At 46.2% G+C, this 15,548-nt stretch overlaps 1 non-coding gene across 1 annotated transcript; it reads right to left on the bottom strand.

Moving 5' to 3' along the window:
• Window positions 1-15,475: 15,475 nt before the first annotated feature.
• Window positions 15,476-15,548, bottom strand: TRNAV-AAC. Its single transcript has one exon. It is a non-coding gene; the product is annotated as a tRNA-Val (tRNA).

The following is a 15,548-nucleotide window of genomic DNA, read 5'->3' as shown; positions in this document are numbered from 1 at the left end:
CAATGTTTTGCCTCAGCCAAAGCTCCTCACACAGTGTCAATGACAAGGACACATAGCTGCGTGTCAAGCTAAGAACTGGTGAGCACGCTACACTTAAAAGTACTTCATCAGCCGGGCACGGTGGCTCCTGCCTGTAATTCCAGCACTTTGGGAGGCTGAGGCAGGCGGATCATGAGGTCAGGAGATCCAGACCAACCTGGTCATCATGGTGAAACCCTGTCTCTACAAAAAATACAGAAATTGCTTGGGTGTGGTGGTACGCGCCTGTAATCCCAGGTACTCTGGAGGCTGAGGCAGGAGAATCTCTTGAACCTGGGAACCGGAGATTGCACCACTGCACTCCAGCCTGGCAACAGAGCGAGACTCCATCTCAAATAAAAAATAATAATAATAATAATTCAGATTGTCTGACAGCAGAAACTGAGAGAAGCAGTCCAAAGATGTCCTTCACCAATTTCCTTTTAGTTTTCTTGGTTAAAAAAAAATCATAATCTCCCTTTTTGCTTTCGTGAGACTTGGCACCAAAGGCATTTTTCCTGTGCAGGATGTTTGCCGGATGCATGCAGGTTATGTGCTGCTGTAGATAATAACCGAGCCATTGGAAATTTCATTATGATGAAGTGCCAAACTCCCTACACCATATAACTGCAGCAAAGACTTTCAGGTCCTGGTGTGCTTTAACTTTTGTATATAATATAAGCAGTAAATACAAATTGTGTGTGGTTTTAGATTTTTAAAATATCCATTTGGTTTAAGGAAAGTTTATGCTGTTGTTGTAATACGGTGCTGGTCTCGTCTTAATAAGTTACTTTTTTTTTTTTTTTCCGCACTACCTGTTTTCTGCAGAACTGACAGATCACAAAGAACTGAATCTGCATTTTTGCACCTCCACTGAACAACTTTGGACCTGTTCACGTTGTCACAGAATTCACATGAGAACCAAGTAGCCTGTTATCAATCTCCTCAATTAATGGACTTGTCAGACTTTCATAGTTATATGCAGAAGATTGAAGCTGGACCCATTTCTTGCACAATACACAAAAATCAACTCAGGATGGATTAAAGTCTTAAATGTAAAACCCAAAACTATAAAAACCCTGGAATACAACCTAGGCAACGTCATCCTGGACATAGGGATGAACCAAGATTTCATGACAAGACACTAAAAGCAATTGCGACAAAAGCAAACATTGCCAAGTGGGATCTAATTAAACTAAAGAGCTTCTGTGCAGCAAAAGAAACTATCAACAGAGTAAGCAGACAACCTACAGAATGAGAGAAAATATTTGCAAATTATGCATCTGACAAAAGTTTAATATCCAGCATCTATAAGGAAGTTAAACAAATTTACAAGAGAAAAACATACAACCCTATTAAAAGTGGGCAAAGGACATGAACAAACATTTCTCAAAAGAAGACATACATGTGGCCAACAAGCAAATGAGAAAAAGCCCATCACTGATCATTAGAGAAATGCAAATCAAAACCACAATGAGATACTATCTGAAACCAGTCAGAATGGTGATTATTAAAAAGACAAAAATAATGGATGGTGGCGAGGTTGTGAAGAAAAGTTAACACTTATACACTGTTGGTGGGAGTGTAAACAAGTTCAACCGCTGTGGAACACAGTGTGATTCCTCAAAGAGCTAAAAGCAGAACTATCCTTCAATCCATTGCAGCACAACTCACAATGGCAAAGACATGGAATCAACCTAAATGCCCATCAATGACAGATTGGATAAAGAAAACGTGGTACATATACACCATGGAATACTATGCAGCCATAAAAAAGCATCAGATCATGTTTTTGGCGGGAACATGGATGGAGCTGGAGGCTATTATCCTTAGCAAACTAACGTGAGAACAGAAAACTAAATACCGCATGTTCTCACTTATAATTGAGAGCTAAATGGTAAGAAGCAAACAGCAGACTCTGAGGTTTACTTGAAGGTGGAGAGTGGGAGGAGGAAGAGGAGCAGAAAAGATAGCTATTGAGTACTGGGCTTAATACCTGGGTGATGAAATAATCTATATGACAAACCCCTGTGACATGAGTTTACCTATGTTAAAAAAAAAAAAAATGTCCTGACATGCACCCCGAACCTAAAACAAATGTGAAAAAATATTAATATAAGGATACATTGTTTCTGTAATATAGATATATGGAATATATTTAGGTAATCGATATGTTACTTGGAAAGTTCTGATCTGACAAACTGATGAAGTCTAAATTAATGAGCAAATGTTGCATCCCGATGAGCAGTAAATCAGCGGAACATCGTAGGAGGACAAGGGCACTTACAACGGAAACCATTCTCCAAACTTACTACTTGGACTGTTCAGCTGCTGGATAGATGCTTCCAAAACCCCAGCCACCCACCTGAAAATTCTTACATTCAGCCCCTAAGAGTTCTAATTTATAACTAATTTTAAACGACACATTCCATTTGGCTTTAGTTTGGGAATAATCATTCAGTAAAAACTGCAGTATGGTTTATGGGAACAAACCAGCCTGGTTTATGGGAACAAACCAGCCTGGCATTATACTTGGCCTCTCATTGAGGTAGGCACAGCCGGGCAGTGTGACCAGAGATGGCCATGCCCTCCTGCATTCTGCCTCCACAGTTTAGTGACAGTGCAGTTCCACCTTCCTGTTCCCATACTCTCTGAGAAGCACCTGATGATGCTGATGTACTTACAGACACGAGACCAATCTTTGCTATAATTGTTTCAAGCCATAAATGTACGTAAATTATGAAACAGACAACCGACAATAGACTGTGAACATGTATTGATTTTCCCACCTTTTTTGTTTTGTTTTCTTTTGTTTTTGTTTTAGCTTAACTTGAGCATACACTGGGAATTTCCCAATTAAAAAATAATAATAATAACCTAGTTTGGCAGAGGCACCAATCCTTTCAGAAACGTCTCTCAGTAACCACACTGGCAGGGTCTCCAGAGCCTCCTTCCATGGCACAGCTGCCAGAGGTTCCCCCTTTAAATGAGACTTGCTCAAGGGACCCCATTTGGAGAGAACCTTCATCAAAACACGCTTGCTTGCACACTGTACAGAAATTTATTTTTCTGATTAGAAAAATTCATATTTAAAAAAATAACAAAATTCAGGGTATTCTATAGAAATAAAACCTGAAAAAGCCACAACTCAGGGATAACCATCCATATCTGGTGAGCAAATCTCCAGTTTGTTTCCTGTTGAGCTTTCCCTGAGCCAATATGTCTATGTCCTTAGTTGTGATTTTACTATAGATAAACACTTAAATTATACTTTTACGACTTTGATTCTGTGTCATGAAATTGGGTAGTTTTTTTGTTGTTGAATTGTAGGAGGATTTTTAAAACTATATTCTAGATATTAGTCAATTATCAGGCATGTGATTTGCTAACAGTTTCTTGCATTATGTGGGTTGCCTTTTTACCCTGTTGATAGTATCCTGTGATGTATCAGTTTGTTAAATGTTTTAATCATGAGAAGGTGTTGAATTTTGTCCAATACTTTTTTGCATCAATTGAGTTAATCATGTAGTTTCCCACCCTCCCTTTATTCTGTTAATAAGGAGGATTTTTTTTCTCAATGCTGTTTTTGTATTTGTAGTAGACATGGGGTTTCACCATGTTGGCCAGGCTGGTCTTGAACTCCTGACCTCAAGCCATCTGCCTGCCTCAGCCTCCCAAAGTGTTGGGATTACAGGCGTGAGCCACCGTGCCTGGCCAGAGGCCCCTTTCCTTGAGGCCAGTGGTGCACAGTGTTTCTGGAACTCCACCTTCTTTTAAAGGGCTCACCTGATTAAGTCAGGGCCACCCAGGATAATTTTTCTTTTGATTAATCAAAATCAACTGACCAGGAACCTCAATCACAGCTGCGCGATCTGTTGTTCCGTAAAATGTGGCATGGTTGTGGGAGTGACATGCCATCACGTTCACTCAGAGGCAGGTGGCCTACAGCGCATGTGCACCGGGTGGGAATCTTGGGGCCCACGTTTGAGTTCTCCCTATGACAGTTACAGGCCTGAAACCAAATATGACAGAGTCTCCCAGCAAAACAGGCTTTCCAACTTCCTTACGTGTCGTTTTTGTAATTTGTTGAAAGAAGCTCCTGGGATGGGATGATAGGGGTCCTGTCCTTCCTCCTTGCTGTGTGGCCGTGCTGGCTTCCTGTGTCCACTTGGCACCCTCAGGCTAGGTGGGCACGCCAGTTGTGTTGCACCAGGGTGACTGGGAGACAGGCTGCCTCTACCAGCGCTCAGCCCCAGAGATGCTCCTGGCGCAGGTGCCAGGCTCTGTTCTGTTCCTCCAGCCTGCTCTTTCAGTTCCTGAGGATTTCCTATTTGTATGTTTAGACACTAAAAGTTTCTATTAACATGTGGTCACTATGGAAAATTTAGACACACCTAAGAAGAAAAATTAACATAAATGAACTTAAAGAAGATGAAAAGCACTCTCAACCATGTCATGCGTGTTGATAATATTTTGTTTGAACTTTGGAGACTCTTTTCATAGATACTTTATTTGTCTTATTTTTATTTTTTATTTTTTTGAGGTAGGGGTCTATGCTGTTTTGCCCAAACTGGCCTCGAATACCTGGGCTTAAGCTATCCTCACGCCTCGGCCTCCTGCATAGCTAGGATTACAGGGGTGCGCCACCCTACTCAGCTATAGGAGCTATGTTTTAATAAGAATATTTGCATTATGTTTTGTAACTTACCTTTTCAAAAACACTCAGCTTGGCTAGAAAGATTCTATAGTAAAAAGAAAAAAAATTCAATAAATGTGCTTTAATGCCAATGCATTCATTTCTACATCTTTTTCTTTTTCAATTTTATGAAATTGTAAACAAAGAGCGATAGGCCACGCGGGGGTAGGGGAAAGGTCGCCCTTCAGAACGCCACCAATGGGCCCTATGACCGTGGTTTTTTTTTTTTTTTTTTTGGTAACCGTTCACAGCTCCCTCTAGGAACCTTCAGACGCTGTAAAAGGAGTGCAGTTGTCCGCGAGTCTTTCCAAATTCTTGGGTCGCTGCCGCACACGTGACCACTTGGGGGCGCTCAGGACTCCACCGCGGCGTGGCTCTGGGCCCGGCAGATGCGCGATGCAGGCTTGGCGCTGTGCAGATCGCGCTGCCCAGGGTCCGTCGCCCCGGGATCTCCGCGCTAAGGTCTTGAAGCTGCAGGCGCAGCGGAGCCCCGGCCCAGGGCTGCAGGAGGAGCGGGGACCTGGGCCCGCCGGGAACCTCAGGCTGGTCCCCGAGGAGCGAGGGTAGCCTTAGCACGCGCCTTGCCTCCCTGTGTCCCACGACCAGCCCCGGGGCAGGACGCTCGCAGTGGGGAGAAAAAAACAGCGCACACCATTTTTGTTTCATTGTTTGGACGAACTCTAGATTATAGTAGTCCGAGCGGGCAGACTGCTTGAGCCCAGGAGTTTGAGACCAGCTTGAGAAACATGGTGAGACCCCGACTCTATCTATCTATCTATCTATCTATCTATCTATCTATCTATCTATCATCTATCTATTTATTATAATTTTTAATAAACAAGAGAGACACTTGCCACGGGTAACAGAAGACCAGGAAAAAGCCAGAAGGTGAGTGTGGAGTCCCAGCATCCACTGTCCTGAGAGCCTGAGGGCCTCCTGCAGGAACTGCACCGACGCAGGGACCGGGCACTTTGCACTCTTTCCCCGACACCGCGGGCGGATGTGTGCACAGACTTAAAGCCTCTAAACCCTCTTTTAGTGGATACTGTGGATGATTTCCCATCTTAGTGCACACTCTTTCATAAAACACCCGCTCACTTACATCAAGGTGTTTTTAGTTAAGCTGGTAGCACAGTCATGCCCGCCTCATGCAAGTCACTCAGCGGACTTAGTCTCTGCTTCAGGCTCTACCTAGTCTGCCGCTTGACCTAATTCTAGGCCACAGTCAGAAGGAATCTCTTGCTGTTGGCGCCATCTCCTGCCTGTAGGCGGAGGCGAAGGCCAAGCCCCGAGAAGGCCGGAAGATTCCCATTCCTACGGGGCGGGGATAACAGGAGGTCTGTGAACCTGGGTGGGAAGAAATAGCAGATCTCATACTTTTCCTAACCACGAACTGAAATAGGGTCTTCCATTCTGAAAGAAGGCTACAAACCACAGTGGAATTGACAGGACCTTCATTGCTAGTGGAAATCACAGATGCGGCTGAGGCGGGAAGATCACAGGAGCCCCAGAGGTGGAGGCTGCAGTGAGCCAAGGTTGTGCCTCTGCGCTCCAGCCTGGACAGCAGAGGCAGACTCTGTCTCAGAAACAAACAAAACACAAAGAAATCACAGATCCTTTCACATCACATATCAAATCATAGTTCTTGTAAAACCAAACACTGCCTGTTCTCACTCGTAAATGGGGGTTCAGCAATGAGAATACACGGACACAGGGAGGGGACTATCACACACGGATGCCTGTCAGGGCAGTAGGGGGAAAAGGGAGGGAGAGCATTAGGACAAACGCCTAATGCATGCAGAGCTTAAAACCTAGATGATGAGTTGATGGGTGCAGCAAACCACCATGGCACATACATACCTACGTAAGAAACCTACACATTCTGCACATGTATCCCAGAATTTAAAGTAAAATGTTTAAAAAAAGAATATCACTTATGCTCATTAGTACTTAAAAAACATGATAATTGGCCTGACGGTGGCTGACCATTGTAATTCCAGCACTTTGGAAGGATGAGGTAGGTGCATCACTTGAGGCCAGGAGTTTGAGACCAGCCTGGGCAACAAAACAAGACCCTGTCTCTACAAAAACTAGAAAAAATTAACCAGGCATGAGAGCATGCACCTGTAGTCTCAGCTACTTGGGAGGCTGAGGTGGGAGAATTACTTGTGCCCAGGAGGTCTAGGCTGCAGTGAGCTGTAATCACACCACTGCACTCCAGCCGGGGCAACACAGCAACACTCTGTCTCGAAAAAAAAAATGGTAATAAAAAAATAAATAAAAGCATTATTCTAGGCCGGGTGCAGTGGCTTACGCCTGTAATCCCAGCACTTGGGGAGGCTAAGGCAGGCTTACCACGAAGTCACGCGTTCGAGACCAGCCTGGCCAATATGGTGAAACCCCTTCTCTACTAAAAATACAAAAAATTAACCAGGTGTGGTGGCACACGGCTGTAGTCCCAGCTACTCGGGAGGCTGAGGCAGAAGCCAGGAGGCAGAACCAAGGAGGCAGAGGTTGCAGTGAGCCAAGATCAAGCTTCTGCACTCCAGCCTAGGCAAGAGTGAGACTCCATCTCAAGGAAGAAAAAAAAAAAAGCATTACTCTAAGAAGGAGTTCATAACTTTTACCAGACTGGTGGTCCATGGTCACCATATTCAAAAGTCTTCAGATACTTGCAAATAATGCAAAAGAGTTTTGAATCAGCTCATGGTTTTCTGAAAGTCACTCCTTTACCAATTACCCAATTTAAAAAATGGACAAAGGACTTGAATAGACGTATCTGCAAAGAACATATAGAAGTGGGATATGCGTGTGAAAAGATGCTCAACATCACTGATCATTAGGGAAATGCAAATCAAATCCACAAGAAGATACCACTTCACATCCATTAAGAAGGGGATTTTCCAAAAAACAGAAAACAACCAAGTGTTGGTGAGAATGTGGACAAATTGGAACCCTTGTGAATTGCTGATAAGAATGGAAAATGATACAGCCACGGTAGAAAATGGTATTGTGGGTCCTCGAAACATTAAACGGAATTACCATATGATCCAGAAATTCCACCTCTGGGTATAAACACAAAAGGATTAAAAGCAGGGAGTGGAAAAGACATTTGTACAGCAGTGTCCATAGCAGCCTTATTCACAACAGCCAAAAGGTGAAAACAACCAAAATGTCCATTGAAGAAAGAGTAGATAAACAAAATGTGGTCTATACAGGTAATGGACTATGATTCCACCTTAAAAAGGGATGAAGTCCTGATACATGCTACAATATGGATGAACCTATAGTACCTTGCACTAAGTGAAATAAGCCAGACACGAAACAGCAAATATGGTGTGATTCCACTTATGAGGAATAGTATGGTCAGATTCACAGAGAGAGAAGAACAAGAGTTACTGGGGCTGGGTGAGGAAGGAACAGGAAGTTATTGTTTAATGGCTATACTGTTTCAGTACGGGATAATTAAAACGTTGAGGCTAGTGGGATGATTGCACAAGAATGTGAATGTACTTAATGCCACTGACATGTACACTTTAAACTGTTGAAATGGCAAATTTTATGTTACGTATATTTTGTTACAATTTCTAAAAAAAAAAAAAGAAAGAAAGAAAGAAGAAAGAAAGAAAGAAAAAACAATCCATTTAGAAAATGGGCAAAAATTATGAAGAGACATTTCATAGAGGAGGAAATAAAGGTAGCAAATAAGTACATAAGATGTTCAATATCACTAACCATTCGGGAAATGCAAATTAAGATGGAGGGGAAATATCACTGTATACCTATGATAACAGCTAAAATTGAAAAAACAGCCAGGTGTAGTCATGCAAGCCTGTAGTCCCAGCCATCCCAGAGGCTGAGGTGGGAGGATTGTTTGAGCCCAGGAGTTCGAGACCAGGTTAGAAAGCACAGGGAGACCCTCCCCTTATCCCTGCCCCAGCAGTCCCCCTACTCCCCACCCCTACTGCCCCCTGCCCGTGTCTAAAAACAATGTGATAACATCAGTGCTAGCAAGAGTGCAGAGAAACCAAATCTCATGCAAGGCTGGTGGAAATGTGAAACGATGCAGCCACTCTGGAAAACAGTTTGGTCGTTTCTTCAGAAACTAAAAATCCACGTAGCCTATGACCTAGCAATTGCATTCAACCATTTACCCCAGTGAAATGCAACAGAATGACCAAACTGGAAACAATGCAAACTTTCAACGGGTGAATGTGTAAAGGAACTGTGGTATATTTATAGCTTGAAATGCTACTCATCAATAGAAAGGAATGAACTACTGTATTGATACAACTGGGATGGATCCTAAGGGAATTGTGCTAAATGAAAATAAAAGCCAGGCTCTAGGGGCCACATCCTGTAATCATTCCATTTATGTAACATTCTTAACATAACAAATTTGTAGAGACAGAGAACAGAGTAGTGGTTGTCAGGCATTAGGGACTGGAGGACAAGGGAGGTTGGACAGGTTGTGTGTGGCGTTGTGAGGATGGAACAGTTCTGGTTCTTGATTGTGGTGATAGTCACAGGAAACTACACATGTGATAAAATTGCTACATAGAGAACCACACACACAGAAATAATGCATGTGTAACTGGAGAAGTCCCAGTAAGCTCTGTGGTTTGTACCATTATCAATTTCTTGGTTTCTTTACTGTGCTATAATTAATCAAGATGTCATCATTGAGGAGGGCAGGTACATGGGATGTCCCTTTAATTTTCTTTTGGTTTTTGCTTTTTGAGACAGAGTCTTTCTCTGTCACCCAGGCTAGAGTGCAGTTTCATGACCTCAGCTTACTGCAATCTCTGTCTCCTGGGTTCAGCGATTCTCATGCCTCAGCCTCCAGAGTAGCTAGGATTACGGGCACACACCACCACGCCCAGGTAATTTTTTGTATTTTTAGGAGAGATGGCATTTTGCCATGTTGGCCAGGCTGGTCTCCAAGCCCTGACCTCAAGTAATTCACCCACCTCGGCCTCCCAAAATGCTGGGATTACAGGCATGAGCCATCATGCCCAGCCCCTTTAATTTTCTCTGCAACTTTCTGTGAATCTAAAATTGTTTCAAAATAAAAAGATGATTTGCTTTTTTAAAGTTTTAAAGATCCCAGATTCCAAACTGGTGTGCTCTTGGAAGAAGTTAATACTCCTCTTTGGTGAGATGGGAAGATGCTAGGAGCCCTCCTAATGATAGGGACTGTGGCCCACTCAAATCTGTGGTTTTACAGACTCATTTCCTAGTCCACACTGGGGAGCTCACTGTGGGGTGGAGGGGGTAGTGACTGAGTGGAAGGTCATGTTATAAAAACACTCGGCTGAGACCACCGCATGCTCATGAGGCCTGTAAAACACACACGGGCTTAGGAACAAGCAGCTGTACAGTCTTGAGATGCGCACTGTACTCTTTACCATAATGAATGAAATATCTGCACTGGGATGCAGCAATGATCCCAGTTTATTTCACTCCAGCACTGTTTATCCTCCCCTATGGAATCTCCCAAAGTTAGGGTACCCAAAATAGAAATCAGACTGCTTTCATCTTCTGGAATTTGAACTAGACATTCATATGAGGTCTGGGAAGATTTCATGACACAGAATCAAAGTTGTGAAAGTGTAAATGTTTATCTATAGTAAAATCACAACTGAGGATATAGACATATTGGCTCAGGGAAAACTCAACAGAAAACAAAGGAGATTTGCACCCTAAATATGGATGTTTACCTCTGAGTTGTGGGGTTTTAGGGTGTTTTTTATTTTGTTAGATTTTCCTAGATTTTACTATTTTTAAAAAATGCATTTTTCTAATCAGGAAAAAAAAAAGTTCCTGTACAGTGTGTGAGCAAGCATGTTCTGATGAAGGTTCTCTCCAAAGAGGGTCCCTTGAGCAAATGTGGTTTAAAGGTGGAAAGCTCCAGCAGCAGCACTGAGAGAAGCAGACCTTGGAGATCCAGGCCAGTGTGGTTACCGGGAGACGTTTCTGAAAGTATAGGTGCCATTCCCAAACTCGGTTAGGATTTTTAATAGGGAAATTCTCAGGGCATGCTCAAGTTAAGCAAAAATAAAAAATAAAAAGGGGGTGCTCAGAGAATGGATGTGCAGATTTTCCCTCTCCTTTTTTTCTTTATGAAACCAATACATGCTAACAGTTTGTCGTCTTTTTCATAATTATGTTCACTTATGGCTTGAAACAATTATAGTGAAGATTGTTCTCGTGTCTGTAAGTACATCCATCATCAGGAGCTCCTCAGAGAGTATGGGAACAGGAACTGGAATTGCATTGTTACTAAACTGTGGTGGCAGAATGCAGGAGGGCAGGACCATCCCTGGCCACACGGCCAGGCTGTGCCCACCTCAAGGAGAGGCCAACTGTAATGCCAGGATTGTTCGTTCCCATAAACCACACTGCAGTTTTCACTGAATGATTACTCTCAGTCTAGACCCACAAAATGAACTTCTCATTTAAATTATTTATAAATTGGCTCAGTGTGCTGGCTCACACCTGTAATCCCAGCACTTTGGGAAGCCGAGGTGGGTGGAACATTTGAGGCCACGAGTTTGAGACCAGCCTAGCCAACATAGCGAAACCCCGTGTCTGCTAAAAATACAAAAAATTAGGTAGGTGTAATCCCAGCTACTCTGGAGGCTGAGGCAGGAGAATCACTTGAATCCGGGAGGCAGAGGTTGCACTGAGCCATGATAGAAACAATTGGTATCTACTGCTTATATACAAAACTAGACAGCGCACCAGGATCTGCGTCTTTTCTGCAGTTAACTCTGTTGTGAGTCTGGCACTTTATTGTAAAGCAATTTCCAATGGCTCAGTCCTTATCTATGATGGCACATAACCTGCACATCCAGCAAACATCTTGTACAGGAAAAACGTCTTTGCTGCCGAGTTTCATAAAAGGAAAAAATGGAGGTTATTATTTAAAAAGAAAGAAAGGAAGGAAGGAAGGAAGGAAGAGAGAGAAAGAAAGAAAGAAAACAAAAGAAGAAGAGGAGGAGGAGGAGACGGAGGGAGAGAGAGAGAAATGAAGGAAGGAAGGAGGGAAGGAAGGAAGGAAGGGAGGGAAGGAGGAGGGAGGGAGGGAGGGAAGAAGGAGCTGGCTGCGGTGGCTCATGCCTGTAATCCCAGCACTTTGGGAGGCTGAGGCAGGCGGGTCACCAGGTCAGGAGTTCAAAACCAGCCTGACCAATATGGTGAAACGCCGTCTCTACTAAAAATACAAAAATTTGCCAGGCGTGGTGGCATATACCTGTAATCCCAGGTACTAGAGAGGCTGAGGCAGGAGAATCACTTGAACTCAGGAGGCGGAGGTTGGAGTGAGCCGAGATGGAGCCACTGCACTCCAGCCTGAAGGACAGAGTGAGACTCCATCAAGAAAGAGAGGAAGAGAGAGAGAGAAGAAAGAAAGAAAGAAAGAAAGAAAGAAAGAAAGAAAGAAAGAAAGAAAGAAAGAAAGAAAGAAAGAAAGAAAGAAAGAAAGAAGGAAGGAAGGAAAGAAGGAAGGAAGGAAGAAAGGAAGGAAGGAAAAAGAAAAGGAGAAAAGTAAAAGGGAATTGGTGATGGAAATCTTTGGACTGTTTCAGTTCCTGCTATCAGACAATCTGAAGTACTTTTATTATTGCTGTTATTATTTATTTATTTATTTTGAGACGGAGTCTCGCTCTGTCCTCCAGGCTGGAGTGCAGGGGCGCGATCTGAGCTCACTGCAAGCTCCACCTCCTGGGTTCACGCCATTCTCCTGCCTCAGCCTCTGAGTAGCTGGGACTACAGGCGCCACCACCTCGCCCGGCTAATTTTTTTGTATTTTTAGTAGAGACGGGGTTTCACCGTGTTAGCCAGGATGGTCTGGATCTCCTGACCTCGTGATCTGCCTGCCTTGGCCTCCCGAAGTGCTGGGATTACAGGCGTGAGCCACCGCGCCTGGCCAATCTGAAGTACTTTTAAGCGTAGCCTGCTCACTAATTCTCAGCCTGAGACACCCAGCTATGTGGCCTCCTCTTGACACTGTGTGGAGCGCTTTGGTTGGGCAACACATTGTGAAGGTTAAATTTCAGTGTGTCTCCATCCATGGGATCATTCCAAAAGGAGATTTGGATTCCACGTCACAATCCCAGTGCTCAGTGAGTATGCTGTCCAAGTCACTTGGGAGCCTCCCCTGGTGGAGAAGGCTAGGCTCATTCTGCCATAGCCACTGCAGAATTAGAACCATGACCACATTAGTGCACATCGTGATGTTCTGGCTGGGAACCCGGCTGTTGGGTTGGGCAACCCCAGGATCCGCTGGTGTCACAATGTCATGGGGAGGAGAGTCAGAAGTCAGCAACTCCTCCAGGAGTCCTGCTGCACAGTTAGAGGCGGACTCACAGCTCCATAACTTGATTTGTGGTCCTGGAGCGTTTGCATAGGCATCTGGGGCAAAGGGCTCATGGAGGACCGGCCCTACGTCTATATTTTGCAGTTTGGTTGGGTGAATTCAGACTGGTGTTTGGTGGCACAAATGAGTAGAACGGCGTCTGCTGCATCACGGAGCCAGGTGCCGACTGGGTCGACACAGTTAATGATGTTGGTGACGAGATAAGATTGAGATCACCCAAAAAGTTTTCCATGTTTCAGGATTGCTTGTCTCAGACTGGGTAGAGAAGGGGACATCTTTGCCGCAAATGGCGGGTACCCCGCAGAATGCACGTCCCCAACTCCAAGATCGTCTCCTTTGGCTATAATGGGTGAAAGTCTCCCAGTAATAGTACTAGCAATTGAGCTAGCTCCAGGGCGAAATGTACTCCAGCTATCGAAGTCATCATTGGTGTGAGAGCCAGGACTTGCAGGCCTTTTGGAAAACTGGGGTCCAGGGCTGTCTCCGGCATTCCCCTGGCTAGACTGCAGGGGTGCTTTTTTTCGTGGCAGCTCGGCTTGGGCTCTGAGCATATTTGCTGTTGTCCATGGATGCACCTCTTGTCCTAAGAGATCTCCCATTCTTTCCACCCTCTGGATCCAGCATCCACCAAGCACTTTTTCCAGTTCCTTCATTCAGAGCGCGAGTCAACTTGCTGTGTAGGAACAGAAGATGAGGAAGTGAATTACTGCAGCGGCCCAGCTGTTGCTGTCTCCCTCATCCTTGAAGCAGGGCACGCTCTTGACCATCCACTCGCAGATCTGCCACAGCGCAAGCCGCTTCTCCGCGGAGCTCTGGACTGCCTGGTGCTGAGGTCGGCGTGGGACAGGTTGCGACACGCGTTGCAATGGGACTGCTCCTGCGCTGCTGCCCCGCTAGCTGCCCGGCGGTGGCGGGGTCCCGTGTGGGTGCGGCGGTAGCGAGGAGTGCAGGCCGCCCGCCTCGGGCCCTGGAGGTCCCCGCACAGCCCCCGGGGGCGGCGTCCCGGCGTCAGTGGAAGTCCTCGCTGTCCTCCAGCAGGCTCAAGTTGCTCATGAAGTCGGTGCTGAGGGCGCGGGGCTGGAGGTGGCCGCGTGGGACCCGTGGAACTCCCGCCGGGGCAGCAGCTGGAAAACCGGGTCGACCTCCGCCCCTACACGGCGCTGCTGCCCTGGGTTCCCCTCCCCTCCCCTCCCGTCCTCTCCCGTCGCTTCCCCTCCCTTCCCTTCCTCTAGCCTCCCACAGCTGCTGGCGGGCGGAGGGAACGGGGAACCGGGAGAGCAAAGCACTGGGCAGAGCTGGAGGGGGCGCGAAGAGGAGGCGAAGATTCGGGGGAACCAGGTTGGTGCCGCGGGCGGACAAAGAAACTGGGAGTCAGGCGGGGGCGGTGGAAGCGCGAGCCCAGAACTGAGCCTGGCGGGGCCGTGCACTGCAAGGCTGTTTGGGGTTCGCTGCGCGGACTGGACGGCTGGTCGGAACCCCCGGGCCTGGGCGGATCCGGGCAAAGCGGGCGCCACGCTCCAGCGGACGGGGCTGTGGACGGAAGGACGGACGGACCCCACGGGCCGTGGCTCTCCCCGGAGGCGCGCCCTCTGCGCTGCTGCCTGTGGAGTGCGGCGCGGAGGCTGCAGGACTCCGCAGCCGCCCGACTGACGGGTCTATCCTGGTTTATTTGTTTTTATCTTTCTTTAAGGTGAGTGTGTAGGAGGCTTCCCCTCCTCTCACCCGGCTCCCCAAAGAAGGCCGTCCTGGGTGACTTTCTGAGTGACCCCCAAAGCAAATCCCGAGGCCTGCGCTTCGCGAATCTTCTCTGCCAGGGCGCTGGTGGAGCCGTTTCCCAGCCGGTTCCTCTGGCCCAGCGAATCCTGCTGGAAGGCGGTGGTTCTGCCATGCCCTGCGGATTCCCCCGAAGGCCTTGTTGGCTGAGGGACCCTAGGGATGTTGTATAACGAAGGAAAACGTATAAATGCCTTCCAGGAAAAAGGTAGTGTGGCCGAGCTGTGTAAGGCGCTGGATTAAGGCTCCAGTCTCTTCAGACGCGTGAGTTCGAATTCCACCGCTGCCGGCTTGCTGTAATTTTTTTCATTTTGTCCCTTCATGGCTTACAAAAAGTGGATTCGTTGGAACTCGCCTTGGGCCATACCTGGATCGGGGATTCCATTTGGCAGCCGTCCAGTGGACGGGCTTTGTGCGGACTTGGCCCGCTCCGTTGTCCACAGCAAGTGAGGTACCTTCAGTTCTTCCTAGGTGCCAATGGTTGAGGTGGAAAGGCAACAGAATAGATACCCTCTTTCCCCTTAACAAGGTAGAGATAGCGATGGGGTGTTCTAGGCTAGCCTTCAGTGTAATAAATTTGAAGCAATAAGGTGAAAAGTAGAAGAAATTGTTTCCACCCAGTTTCCAACCGGGGACCTTTCACGTGTTAGGCAAACGTGATAACCGCTACACTACAGAAAC

Source organism: Trachypithecus francoisi, unplaced genomic scaffold, assembly GCF_009764315.1.
Source record: "Trachypithecus francoisi isolate TF-2019V2 unplaced genomic scaffold, Tfra_2.0 Lachesis_group2, whole genome shotgun sequence".
Taxonomy (NCBI): domain Eukaryota; kingdom Metazoa; phylum Chordata; class Mammalia; order Primates; family Cercopithecidae; genus Trachypithecus; species Trachypithecus francoisi.
This window is presented reverse-complemented; position numbering and strand designations above follow the sequence as displayed.